A 14,282-nucleotide genomic window follows, 5' to 3' on the forward strand; every position below is an offset into this window, starting at 1 on the left:
CATCATATAATTTGTGAATAAAACACCCATTCATATAATCATTTCGACTATTAAATAACATCTTGCAGTCCCTGTGCGAGTTGTATGATATGATCCCTTGTCTCCCAGCTATCCGTTTCTCTCCTTCTTTCCTCTCTGCCACGGCTGGTTTCAGGTGTGTGTGAGACCTGTGCAGTCTCCCTGAATCCCACATTTAGGAGGCCCCGTGTTTGATTAGTGCTCTACTGTTACTGCTTGAAATTCTTAATAGTCTTTGCTCTAGAGGCCCTCATTTTTATTTTAAACTAGCCCTTAAAATTATGTAGTCGGTCCTGCTCTCAGCTCCCACTTTAGAGAATCTCCAGCAACAATAACACATGTAAATGATGCAGTTAAAAAAGACTGACTATCAGTTTCTGAAGCACAGAAAAATTATGAAGCCATTATTTAAGGAAGAATTTCATGCACGTAAATATAATTAGAGCAGGGAGAATAATGAGCTAATACAGTGATCTTATTTTGTGAAGAGATTTACTGAGATGAGTGGAATTTCTCAAAATTTTAGATTAACGTTGTGTTATTAATCTTCATAAATATCACATCCTGAGTTCCCATCAGGTGGAGAAGGAAGCATTTACAGATGATTAAAGTGAGGCATAGAGCAAATAAATTATGAACTTTCCAAGGAAGCACCAACTCATAATTTTAAACTAAGAGAGGGCAAATAGAAATAAAGAGAAACTTCGTTGTTCTTTAAACTTCAAGATATAATTCAAGATTGACTACCTTCAGTTTTTTCTCGAATTAGAACTTACGCTTCTCTCTATGAGTTATATATTTTATAAATACGTTTTTACTAATATGTTAATATAGTATACTCATTAATACATGTTGATTTTGAATTGAAGGTATACTGAACATTTCAAATGTGGCTTTTTAGTTGACATGAATATTGTTTTCTCTTCTATTGCTACTATACGGTAATCATATATTTTAATACTACATGTATTTACTATACTGTGATTGTGGTAATATTAAGCAGTGTTTGTTTTTAAAATAAGTCATCATTTAAAAGATACAATGTTTATATTTCAAGATGAGAAACTAGGATTAATGAAAGCTGTTTTATTAGAAAAACAAGAAAAATAGTAAAATAGGAATACAAACCATGAATAATTATTTTACAAAAGAGACCATTGTTTGTCAATGTTTTCAAGTGTTTAATTGAAGTTGTCAGATTACTTACATGACAAAAAGTGAGTTATTGGAAGCGTTATTTTATAAAAATTACCTTTCTCCTTCTGCCTACTCTTAAAAAACATTAACTATAAGTAGCTTACAAGGAGGGTATGATAAAGTAGAGACGTGTCTTATTCATGTCCAAGGCTGCTCTTCCTTAGAGATGTGAACAACATCTGCTTTTAGAGCACTGCATGTCCCAGTCTGCTAAGGGAACACAGCTGGAGAAATGTGTAGAGCATTGTCATCTTTAAATCAAACACAAAATAGGAAGGCATTTAGTACTACCTATGAAATACCATTGCTATTGACAAAGAAGAGTTTCTGTTCTCTCTCCATTTTCTGGCACCCATTTTAAGCTATGGCTCAATTGTTCTTTAAATGAAAGGTTATAAAATACATAACTATTTTGTGGCATTTAATTAGGAATGTTTCGTAATTGAGACTTTTATTTTCTTCCTTGTTTTCTTCTTCCCTTCCTCCTTCCCTCCCTTTGTTCCTAATAGTGTTTCTTTAGCATTTATCAAGTTTTAGGCCCTGTTCTGGATCTTAGGGACAATGTGGTGAATGGTTGAAGTCACTGCTGTCATGGAGCTGACAGTCTGATGGCCAAACGCTTTATAATTCAGGTCATCATACATGTGCAGACTGAAATTTTAATGATAGACGTATGAAAATTCATAAGATGAAAAAACTGCAGCATGAGATGAGAGAGAGGACAGGGAGAAAGACAGGATAAGAGAGAGTTAGGAGAGGAGAAGGGTGGAGGAGAGGGAGAGAACTAATTTATTTTACGCCTCTTAGACATTTGGGGGAGATGGAAGGGCAGTTGTGGAATTCCCCATTATGAATACTCGTTGTCGTGGAATTTAAATGACTTGAAAAATCCTGCTACCAAACGGTTTATGTGATCCACTCTCCTGTGGATATAATTTAGGATCTACAATCCTGAGAACTTCAACACTCAATATGTCTTCCCTTGCGAGCTGTAGTCAGCAGCTGACACCATGGACATCCTGGTTCTAAGTAGACTAAGGTTGTACTCATTTTAGGGAGAAAAATACTGACCTCTTCTAACCATACAAATCGTTGTGTACCATGTATAGGGTTGTTATATAAGATTTGCAAGCAGATTCCGTGTCTTTCAATCTAGGCATAATTCAAGAGTAGTAAGTTTTATAAAGAGGTTAACCTAAAGCACTATGAGGATTTCCAAGAGTTCCAGTAGTCTGTAATTCAATAAGGACATAAGGAAAGCACAATCTCGTAGAGATAAGAGAACTGCCTAAAACACCTTGGTAAAATTCAACCTACCTCACAAGTCCTGTCGTAACTGTAGCTTATGATTATGAATGTGGGGCTATTTTCAGCTACAGAGTAGCCCTGATAATTTCAACTCATTTATAAGTTATACTTGGAACATTAAAATAGGAAGATTCAGAGGTCAGGGCCAAAACTAAAGGATGATTTTGAGCTAGAGTGCAGGAGTCTTTGCAAAAGAGAGAAGATAGAGCGAAGCCAGTCCTGCAGGTTTATCATGGGCAGGATCACATACTTGAATATTAAAACACTATTGTAAGGGGACATTTCTGTGGACATTCATATTAATAGCAGATTTTTAAAGAAAGGAAAAACATGACTTTGGAAACAAATTTTTGCAGAGCAACCTAAAAGCATTTCCACACATTGTTCTTAAGTAATTATCTCTTGCCTCTTATTATCCTAATGGAAAAAATAGATATTTCTCAACTATTACTCATATTGAAAACTACTTATTAATGTTTTCTGTCAGAATGCAAATAAGCTAACTTTGCTTGGGAACTGTGTTTCTGTGAAGCAATCTGGTGCAACACTATGTTTTCTTTTTTTTTGTAGGTACAATACTAGTTTTGTTTTCTCTTATTAAGGAGATATCCACAGAAGGAAAATGTTTTATAATATTTAGGCTAAAATATAGAATAGATACTTCATGTAATTTGGAAATAGAATACCACTTCTCAGAAATGACCAAAAAATTAAGCCAAAAAATAGGCTAGCACCCATGGATCGAGGAACAGCTGCTATAGCCACACTTTCTATTAAAGAACAATATCTTCCAGAGTTCAGCAGCTCTTGTGGGTCATTCTATTCTGAAGGCCACTACCAGTCTTATTTTTGTTATAAAATATGACATTTATATTAATTACGAAATCCTTAGTACTTGTGTGAAATGAACAAAAAAAAGTTACGTGGCACGGAAATATTCTCACCCAAGTATCTGTACCCAATATCACACACATACTAATTTGTCCTTGTGGAGAGCTATAGCCAACTGTTAAGTTAAAGGAAAGCACAGACCACATAAGACCATCCTCACTTCTGAAATCAACTTCAAATTCAGGATATTCCCCAAACCACCTCAGGTTTGATAATTTGCTATAAGGACTCCAGGAAGTGGTTTACTCATGGTTATGGTTTATTACAGGGAAATGATACAGATAAAATCCTCCAGAGGAAGAAAGTTTTAGGGCAGCGTCTAAGTACCAGACATGGAGCTTCTCTTGTCCTTTCTCTGTGAAGTCTGGGCAGCCTTACATTTTTGGCACTGATATGAGGTAATGTACTCAGAGAATTCTTATCCAGATAAGCTCACTGCAGGCTTAATGTCTGGAATTTTTATTAGGGCTTTATTGTGTAGGCATGACTGATTGTACCTGTTGTTGATCACAGAAGGTCTAGTTGCATGGACCAAAGCTCTGGCTCTAAATCATATTATTGCTGGCATGGCCAGTCCCCACCCTAAAAACTATCTGATGTGGCCAACACTCACTCTAAATCATATTGTCAGTCTATCCAGCGTGAGCCACAGTCCCCCAGGAAATCAAAGACATTCTAATCAGTTATCACATTCCCAAGTCCTAGTGATCACTTCCACTAACTGGGGGCAAAGGCCATACTTCACTTTAGGAAAGGATAAATTCTTTATTATAATGGCCCCAAATATCGATTTGAGCCAACAGCGTAAGTACCTTGACTGCTAGTTTAAAAAGATTCACAAAATATTAGACTGCATTAATTGAAGTAATGTTCACTCTAATATGGTTGATAAGACGTATCTGGACCTGTAGTTGCCATACCTTAGGAAGAGAGAATCAAAGGAATTGGGGAAGAGTCTAGAAGTTTTATGTCATTTATTTATTCATTCATTTGACATTGACTCAGCAAACATGTTTGGGGAAAATTACTGTGTGCCAATACCTCTGCTTATTGTGATTAATGTTGAGCATAGACCGACACAGTCACAGAATATGGTCAGTAGTGTAATGGGAATATGTACAAAGTACTTATGCAAGATAAGAGATCAGTTCTGCCTGAGGGCTTGGCTTCACAGGGGAGAAAACCTTTGAGCTGCCTTTGAGCGGTCTTAAAAGAATGTCTAGCAGTCTGCACCATTGATGCTGTGTGGGAAGGTGTATAGGGATACCCACGCAGGAGAACAGCAGAGGAAAAGAAAAATGAAGCAACATAACACATTTTTTTTAACATTTAACATCAAAGCAGATTTAGACAGATAAAGAAAAAAAGAACTCTAAAGCCAAAAAAAAGGAAGTAGTTTTCAAATAATAGAAGGCAATAATAGGCAAGGCAGTCCAGTCTGTCCTGTGTTGTTTCAAAGTTGTTTATACTTAAACTCTGTGTGTCAGCACTGTATTTTTCTAAAATCAAGCTTCGGTGCTACAAATTTGAGGGATTAAAAACTCAGAATAAACAAGCCAGCAATAGTGATAACCCAATCCTTGGTATAGAGTAGGACAATATTTCACTCTGCCTGTGAAAGCTTTCACAGTTGTTGTATTGCTCATTGAGAACAACTTTTATACTGCATGACTGTTGGGCTTGAACTGTTTTCTGTCCTAACAATGCTCCCTTATATACTCAGCAAACGTGTCCTGGTAAATGTGTGACCTTTATTTAGTGCAGGCTTAACACTGTATTACATTTCTTATTTCTTCTATGGGCAAACTCTGTCCCACTGAACACCAAGACATATAGCTCACTCAGTCCAATACTTCAACAGAAAAGATCTCCAGAGCAATGCATACAGAGTATATTAAACAAACTCAACTAAGAACATAATGAAAAATGTATCTTTATTCTGGTCTCAGAGTCTCTCTATAAAATTTATTCAGTTGAGTTTATCTTCCCTGCCCTTCCATGAAAATATGGCAGGCTCCATGCTTTTCCGTTTATCTTTAGATAGTATACATTCTTGCAGTCATTTTAAGAACTAATAGAGACACTATTCATTAAAAAAATTCCCAGTACAAAACTAGATATAATGTACAATATTTTTCCTTTCCCCAGCTCAGATCTAGGTGTGAAAGGAATCCTAAGTTCTTCCCCCCTTCTTCTCATCCCATCTCTTTAGGTCTCCTGGGCATGGGGACAGTGGAAGACAGAATAAGACAAGTTACTTAAACTAGTTTCCCATAATTTGTTTTTATCCCTGCATTATTTATCTATTATTATGTAACACGTTACCCCAAAACTTAGCAGGGTAAAACAACAAAAATTAATTATCTCATAGTTCCTGTGGCTTAGAAAATTGGCCATGGCTTCCCTTGGTCATCTAGCTCGGGATCTCTCCCAAGTCTGCAATCAAGGTATCTATTGGCTGAGCTACTGCCATCTCAAGGGAATTATGGGGATAATTCCCTTCCATACTCACTACCACAGCTGTTGATAGACTTCAAATACTCTCTGTATGAAACCAAAAGCAGTTCCTTGCCACATGGGCCTCTCCGTAGAACAGCTTATAAAGTGGCCTCCGGCTTCTTTCACAGCAAGTAAATGAGAGGGGGAGTCTGAAACAGATGCCATCCTCTCTTTGTAAATTAATCTCAAGAATGACATCCCAGGGACTTCCCTGGTGGTCCAGTGGCTAAGACTCTATGCTCCTAATGCAGGGGGCCCGGGTTCGATCCCTGGTCAGGGAACTAGACCCCACATGCCCCAACTAAGAGTTTGCATGTTGCAACTAAAAGACCTTGCATGCCACAACTAAAGATCCTGCATGCAGCAATGAAGATCCCCATGCTGCAACTAAGACCCAGGACAGCCAAATAAATAAATAAATAAATATTTTTGAAATGTGACCTCTCAACAATCAGTATTCTATTTATTAGAAACCAGTTATTAGGTCCAGCACTTTCTCAAGGGGAAGGGATAACAAAAGAGCATGAATACTAAGACATGAGGATAATTGGGGGCCATATTAGAGGCTACCCACCATAACCCTTCTGGCCCAGGAATCTTTTAAAGGATGATTCTTTGTCTTCTTGGGGATCTTTGTGGGCTTTTGGGAGATTCCTGTCACTAGAGACCTTTTACCCGTGGTTACTTTGGCCAAGCAACACATCTCTATTTCAGGTGGTCCTGACAGGTTCCTTTAGCCTCTTAGTCGAGATGGCCTTAATAGCCTTCTTAGGATCTAAAACACTTTCTCTCCTCCTAGTAATGTATATCTGGTATACCAAAAAAATCTTCTATATCTTTACAAATATTAGGAGTGCAGATGATGCACGTTTACATACAGTGCCACATAATTCAGTCTCCTGCTGTCCTGTCACCTACTTGTGCCCTGTCTATTCTTATGTCTCTTGGTAAAACAATCCTTATTTAAAAAACAAAAAATGGATGTATTTTACTATAGAAACAAATACCCTAGGAAAATTCAGTTATATACTTAATTAATGGAAATCAAAATCATTTATAATACAATCACTGTCTTCAGGGAAAAATATTATTCTTTATTATTTTCCAAATAGTCATAAAGGGATAAGGAAATTAGCCAATAAAGACAATAAATTAGCCAAAATATATAGCATACATAGCTTTCAGATGCCCTTAGTTATCACCAAAATCAAGCACAATTTACTTTCTTTTATTTATTACTAGCAATACTTCTTTCATATTTCTCTGTGGTTTCATATTATTGGGGAATTTCTACATTCCATTAGGCTCTGATTATTGTGTAGTGGTGTTATAATTTAACACTTTCGTAGTATGGGCATGAAATTATACTAAATAATAGTGGAAAACTGAAAAGGACATAACTCTTCTTCTGTAAGAAATAAGCAATTTTGTATTTGTTTTACCTAAACACTTGATAAAATAGGATAAAATTTGCTAATTTAATTAACTAAAGATTGTAATGAGTAAAGAATTCACAGTAGGAAAGGTACAAAGCACTACATCTATAATTGTTGGTCTTAAAATATATAGCTCTTCTACTTATTGCATAACTCTTGAGGATTCCTTAGTTTTTCAGAACAGTTGATAAAGAGAATATAGATAAGCATTATGATTGTATTTTAATTTGAATATCAGTATTTATTTGAGCATCTACAAAACACCAACTTTCTCAGCAACTTAATTTCCCTGTTTATATAAGGGAAAGGTAGAATTTGATGACCTCCCAAGCTCCTACTACCTCTGGAATTCCATAATTGTATTAAAAGTGCTGGAATTGTCAATTCTTGGGAAAGGAGAAAGAACAAAAGAAGTGCATTCCTGAACCCTCTGTATGTAGGTTATAAAGGCATTAAAGAAAATATCACTAACAATGAAAGCAGTAACTAAGGAACATAAGGGGTTTTGAATGGTACAAACAATCTAAGATTTGAAAGATAATTATGGGCCAAGATGGTGACAGTTATTTGGGGACATGAATTTGGCTTTGAAGTTTCACAAGATTCTAATAAACAGAAGTACATCTTAGAGACAGTGCTTTTTTCCTATTCCTCTCCTCCACACCATAACAATGTAAAGCGTACCCAATTATTATTAGCAGGAGCAATTAGACCAGAACTCATCAGAATGGATATAGTTTTCATTCTGTCCTGACTTACTGTGATAACTTAAACTTTTTGTATATTTTCACTTGATTAATGAGCCAATTTATGTATTTTAACAACAAAATTTCAAAATAGTGTTATGTTGAGAATGAGTACTTTTGAAATATTACACATATAAAGTCGTTATGGTTATTAAATTCAGTCGTTTATTTCTCTTTAGAAAGTTGCACTGTTTCTGTTATGAAATTTTAAGTAATTTTTAAGGTTGGTATAGTTACAAGTGACTACATGTATGGTATCTTTGTGTGTCCTATTTTCACATTAAATTTTTCTGGCTAAGTTCATTAGGATCTCCAGCAAGAGTCAGAAACATTGTAAGAAATCATATGAAAAATCTGATATGTGAAATAAGGGTAGAAAACTAAAAATAGAGATTGTAAAATTAGGAACAAAAATCAGGCTTCACACAATTGAATTTAAAAGTTTGAAATAATAATTTTCAGTTTTGAATAAATGAATGAGTTATTATTAGTGAAGAAAGTTAAGAGTTTGACATTACCTCGATGAATGCAAGGTAGTTTAAATTAGCAGTCAGATTTTGTCAGTATACTGAAAGTGTATCATTCAGTAGGAGACTCAAGTTATCTCAACTCTTAAGAGAATGACGTATAAATCAAAGTGTAAAAAAATGCTGCTTTGGATAACTTGTAAAGCACTGCTTAGGTATTTTCTCATGATTCTCCCTTAACCACATTTTTCAGGATGACAAACCTCTCATCCTTTTGACTAAAATATTCCTTCTTTGTACATGTGAGTATCATTAATTAAATTAGTGTCAAATATCACTGGTATAGGAGTCATTCCATCTCTAGAAATTAACATTGCACATTTATGACTTAAACCATTGGTTTCTAGTTTAAATTACACAAGGGAAACTTTATCTTTAGTTCTTGGAAGGAACCTCCCAGATGTCAGTCGCCACGTATAAATTACAAAAACTGATTCATGCTTTAAATGACGGAAAAATGAATGACCTAAGACTGCTTTGGCATATGTTTTCATAAAAACTGTTATTGTTTTCAAAACTCATGAGAAAAGATCTTATTTTACATAATCAATAATGAACTAAGTTGATGTTTCTATTATCAAATATTCTAATATGTTAAGAATTGAGCTCAACAGAGCCTTACCTTCCGTATGGAATTGTGGGTGGACAGTCTTCATCTAGAGAAACTCTACCTTTATATATTTTTCATACTTTAAAATTTTGATTTGTCTAACTCTACCACACATTTCTAAGATTATTTTCGTAGTTAAAATATAACTGAAGTGGAAAAAAACCTAGATGTTTATATGGCCAAGTTTACAGATGCAAAAAAATTTAGTTTACCAAATTTGATAATTCTATTATTTCAGTTTGAAACTTTAAACAGGGAGCTTCTAGAAAACGCTCGAGAAAGATATATCCAATAAATGATGAAAAGTTTGATTAGATTATAGGGACAATAATATATCAAGAGAATGTAAGAACATATATTCAAGAGAATTTAAGAAACAAGTGTAAATAAGGTAAAAATGATAGTTAATTAAAAGGCAAATTAGAAATCTATTTCTTCAGAGATGAGAGAAATATATGGAATTATTTGTGCTTACGTCCCTTTCTTACTTTTACCTGAATCTTTTACATACCTTGTTCTCCTATTGGACATATAAGATAACTTTATAGAATTTTCCATTTATAGAAATATGTCATCAGTTTATTAGGGAAAACATGACATGTGTTTAGCTAACAAGTTGTTTGCAATGTCTTATATAATTTTGTCATGAGGAAAAGATACATATATATAAAGTAGGAGAAATCGCATTCTGAGCAACTATTTTAGCCCATCAAGATCCTTCATGGGGCTTCCGTGGGGGCGCAGTGGTTGAGAGTCCGCCTGCTGATGCAGGGGACACGGGTTCGTGCCCCGGTCCGGGAGGATCCCACATGCCACGGAGCAGCTGGGCCCGTGAGCCATGGCCGCTGAGCCTGCGCGTCCGGAGCCTGTGCTCCACAATGGGAGAGGCCATAACAGTGAGAGGCCCGCGTACCGCAAAAAAAAAAAAAAAAAAGATCCTTCATGAACAAACCATTGATTCTATTGTTCCCACTGAAAGAGATCATGGCATAACTTTGCTTCACATTTATCCTAAGACTACAGGAGACATCAGGCCAAGTAGCCACTCTTGGAGGGAGAGCAAGTCGGCAAGAAAGAGCTTTCTTACTTATTGTTGCATAATACTGGGATGGCATTATGAGGTCTTGTGCTATAGTCCTCTAACATATTTTAGAGGAGTGAGACAAGAAATACAATGCTTCTGAGTGTCTGATTACAAAAGGTAATAATAATTATCCATCCCAGAAGACAGTTCCTTTTTCTTTGCTAGCCAGGATGTCAAAGTCTGTTAATGAATAGGTTAGCTGGAGTAATAGACTCAAGTATAATGACTCAGCTTTTTAGACTAATTTATTAAAAATGATTATGGATTTGACAATTACGTGTCGGGTAACATTCAAAATTATTCAAAAATCAAACTGCAGCTTCTGTAGCCCAGAGTAAAATGATTTTTAAAATTCAGTATTTACTTATTAAACTTCTACCATGTGCTAATTAAAGTTATACAGATTAAAAGACTGTGTCCTCAGTAAACTTACAGATCATAGGAGAGAGAGAGACAGACACACAGATGGTCTAATGCATCATACAAACTCATTACACAAAAGGTGGAAAGGTAACAAGGAGTTAGTAGCACATAAGCCAGAAGATAGGGGCTTCACAGGCTATGTTTGAGCCCCCTCTGAAAAAAAGAAATACTGCTCAAATTTACTGCTCAAATAAGGGTTGGAGGAGTGTTTATTCCAGGAAGGGTAACAGCATGTTCGTAGAACATGTGAGAGGCTCACGTAAAAGAGCATGGTTTGTTTTCTTGAGAGACGAAGTTTAAAATGAGGAATGATGTGGAAAAAAAAAATCAGATTATAGGTGTGTGAATGATAAAAAGGCTGTTGTCACTGCTCTTAAGTAACTTATTTTAGAAGAGAAGAAAACCTTACATGAAAAAGTGATTTAAAAAAATGATATGAGCTATCCTGGAGAATGTTCCATGAGCACTTGAGAAGAAAGTGTATTCTGTTGTTTTTGGATGGAATGTCCTATAAATATCAATTAAGTCCATCTTATTTAATGTGTCATTAAAAGCTTGTGTTTCCTTATTTATTTTCATTTTGGATGATCTGTCCATTGGTGAAAGTGGGGTGTTAAAGTCCCCTACTATGATTGGGTTACTGTCAATTTCCCCTTTTATGACTGTTAGCATTTGCCTTATGTATTTAAGTGCTCCTATGTTGGGTGCATAAATATTTACAATTGTTATATCTTCTTCTTGGATTGATCCCTTGATCATTCTGTAGTGTCCTTCTTTGTCTCTTGTAATAGTCTTTATTTTAAAGTCTACTGTGTCTGATATGAGGATTGCTACTCCAGCTTTCTTTTGATTTCCATTTTCTTGGAATATCTCTTTCCATCCCCTCACTTTCAGTCTGTATGTGTCCCTAGGTTTGAAGTGGGTCTCTTGTAGACAGCATATATACAGGTCTTGTTTTTTTATCCATTCAGCCAGTCTATGTCTTTTGGTTGGAGAATGTAATCCATTTACATTTAAGGTAGTTATTGATATGTATGTTCCTATTACCATTGTCTGAATTGTTTTGCATTTGTTATTGTTGGTCTTTTCCTTCTCTTGTGTTTCTTGTCTAGAGAAGTTCCTTTAGCATTTGTTGTAAAGCTGGTTTGGTGGTGCTGAATTCTCTTAGCTCTTGCTTGTCTGTAAAAGTTTTAATTTCTCTGTTGAATGTGAATGAGTTCCTTTCTGGGTAGAGTAATATTGGTTTTAGGTTTTTCCCTTTGATCACTTTAAATATGTCCTGCCACTCCCTTCTGGCTTGCAGAGTTTCTGCTGAAAGATCAGCTGATAATCTTATGGGGATTCCCTTGTATGTTATTTGTTATTCTTCCCTTGCTGCGTTTAATATTTTTTCTTTGTATTTAATTTTTGATAGTTTGATTAATATGTGTCTTGGCATTTTTCTCCTTGGATTTATCCTGTATGGGACTCTCTGGGCTTCCTGGACTTGATTATTTTCTTTCCCATATTAGGGAAATTTTCAGTGATAATCTCTTCAAATATTTTCTCAGACCCTTTCTTCTTCTCTTCTTCTTCTGGGATGCCTATAATTCAAATGTTGGTGGGTTTAATATTGTCCCAGAGGTCTCTGAGACTGTCCTCACTTCTTTTCATTCTTTTTTCTTTATTCTGCTCTGTGGTAGTTATTTCCACTATTTTATCTTCCAGGTCACTTTTCCTTTTTTCTGCCTCAGTTATTCTGCTATTGATTCCTTCTAGAGAAGTTTCAATTTCATTTATTGTGTTAGTCATCATTGTTTGTTTGCTCTTTAGTTCTTCTAGGTCCTTGTTAAACATTTCTTGTACTTTCTCCATTATATTTCCAAGATTTTGAATCATCTTTACTATCATTACTCTGAATTCTTTTCCAGGTAGACTGGCTATTTCCTCCTCATTTGTTTGTTCTGGTGGGTTTTTACCTTGCTCCTTCATCTGCTGTGTGTTTCTCTGTTTTCTCATTTTGCTTACTTTCTGGTGGGCAGGACCTTGTCTGGTGGTGTGTTTTGGGGTGTCTGTGACCTTATTATGATTTTAGGCAGCCTCTCTGCTAATGGGTGGGGTTCTGTTCCTGTCTTGTTAGTTGATTGGCATAGGGTGTCCAGCACTGTAGCTTACTCGTCGTTGAGTGGAGCTGGGTCTTAGCTTTCAGATGGAGATCTCTGGGAGAGCTTTCGCTGTTTGATGTTCCATAGAGCTGGGAGGTCTCTGTTGGACCAATTTCCTGAACTCGACTCTCCCACCTCAGAGGCACAGGCGTGATACCTGGCCAGAGCACGAAGACCCTGTCAGCCACATGGCTCAGAAGAAAAGGGAGAAATAAATAAATAAATAAATAAAGTTGTTAAAATTAAAAAGTATTAAAATTTTTTAAATTAATAAGTAATAATAAAAAAGAAAGAAAGAAGAGAGCAACCAAACCAAAAAACAAATTCACCAATGATAACAAGTGTTAAAAACTACATTAAAAACAAATAGAAAACAAAAAACAAAAAAACAGGGCAGACAGAACCCTAGGACAAATGGTAAAAGCAAACCTATACAGACAAAATCACACAAAGAAGCATACACATACACACTCACAAGAAGAAAAAAAGGAAAAAAAAATATTTGTTTATATATTTTAAAAATTTAAAAAAGAAAAAGAGCAACCAAATCAATAAACAAATCTACCAATGATAATAAACTCTAAATACTAAACTAAGATAAACGTAAAACCAGAAACAAATTAGATGCAGAAAGCACACCCCAAGTCTACAGCTGCTCCCAAAGTCCACCACCTCAGTTTTGAGTTGATTTATTGTCCATTCAGGTCTTCCAGAGATGCAGGGTACATCACGTTGATTGTGGAGATTTAATCCGCTGCTCCTGAGGCTGCTGGGAGAGATTTCCCTTTCTCTTCTCTGTTCACACAGCTCCCAGGTTCAGCTTTGGATTGGCCCCGCCTCTGCATGTAGGTCGCCTGAGGGCATCTGTTTTTCACTCAGACAGGACGGAATTAAAGGAACAGCTGATTTGGGGGCTCTGGCTCACTGAGGCCGCGGGGAGGGAGGGGTACAGAATGCAGGGCGAGCCTGCAGCGGCAGAGGCCGGCGTGACATTTCACCAGCCCGAGGCGCGCCGCGCATTCTCCCGGGGAAGTTGTCCCTGGATCCCGGGACCCCGGCAGTGGCGGGCTGAACAGGCTCCCGGGAGGGGCGGTGTGGAGAGTGACCTATGCTCGCACACAGGCTTCTTGGTGGCGGCAGCAGCGGCCTCAGCGTCTCATGCCCGTCTCTGGGGTCCGCGCTGGTAGCCGCGGCTCGCGCCCGTCTCTGGAGCTCGTTTAGGTGGTACGCTTAAACCCCTCTCCTCATGCACCAGGAAACAATGGTCTCTTGCCTCTTAGGATGTTCCAGACTTTTTCCCGGACTCCCTCCCGGCCAGCCGTGGCGCACTAGCCCCTTCAGGCTGTGTTCACACCGCCACCCCCAGTCCTCTCCCTGCGATCCGACCGAAGCCCGAGCC

At 36.8% G+C, this 14,282-nt stretch overlaps 1 protein-coding gene and 1 non-coding gene across 3 annotated transcripts in view; both read left to right on the top strand.

Annotated features, from left to right (window-relative positions):
• GRID2 (glutamate ionotropic receptor delta type subunit 2) overlaps window positions 1-14,282 on the top strand; it is a 1,406,179-nt gene that overhangs the window by 662,425 nt on the left and 729,472 nt on the right. The window lies entirely within an intron of this gene.
• Window positions 6,122-6,194, top strand: TRNAR-CCU (transfer RNA arginine (anticodon CCU)). The gene has a single exon. It is a non-coding gene; the product is annotated as a tRNA-Arg (tRNA).

Source organism: Physeter macrocephalus, chromosome 7 (genome assembly GCF_002837175.3).
Source record: "Physeter macrocephalus isolate SW-GA chromosome 7, ASM283717v5, whole genome shotgun sequence".
In the NCBI taxonomy this organism is placed as follows: domain Eukaryota; kingdom Metazoa; phylum Chordata; class Mammalia; order Artiodactyla; family Physeteridae; genus Physeter; species Physeter macrocephalus.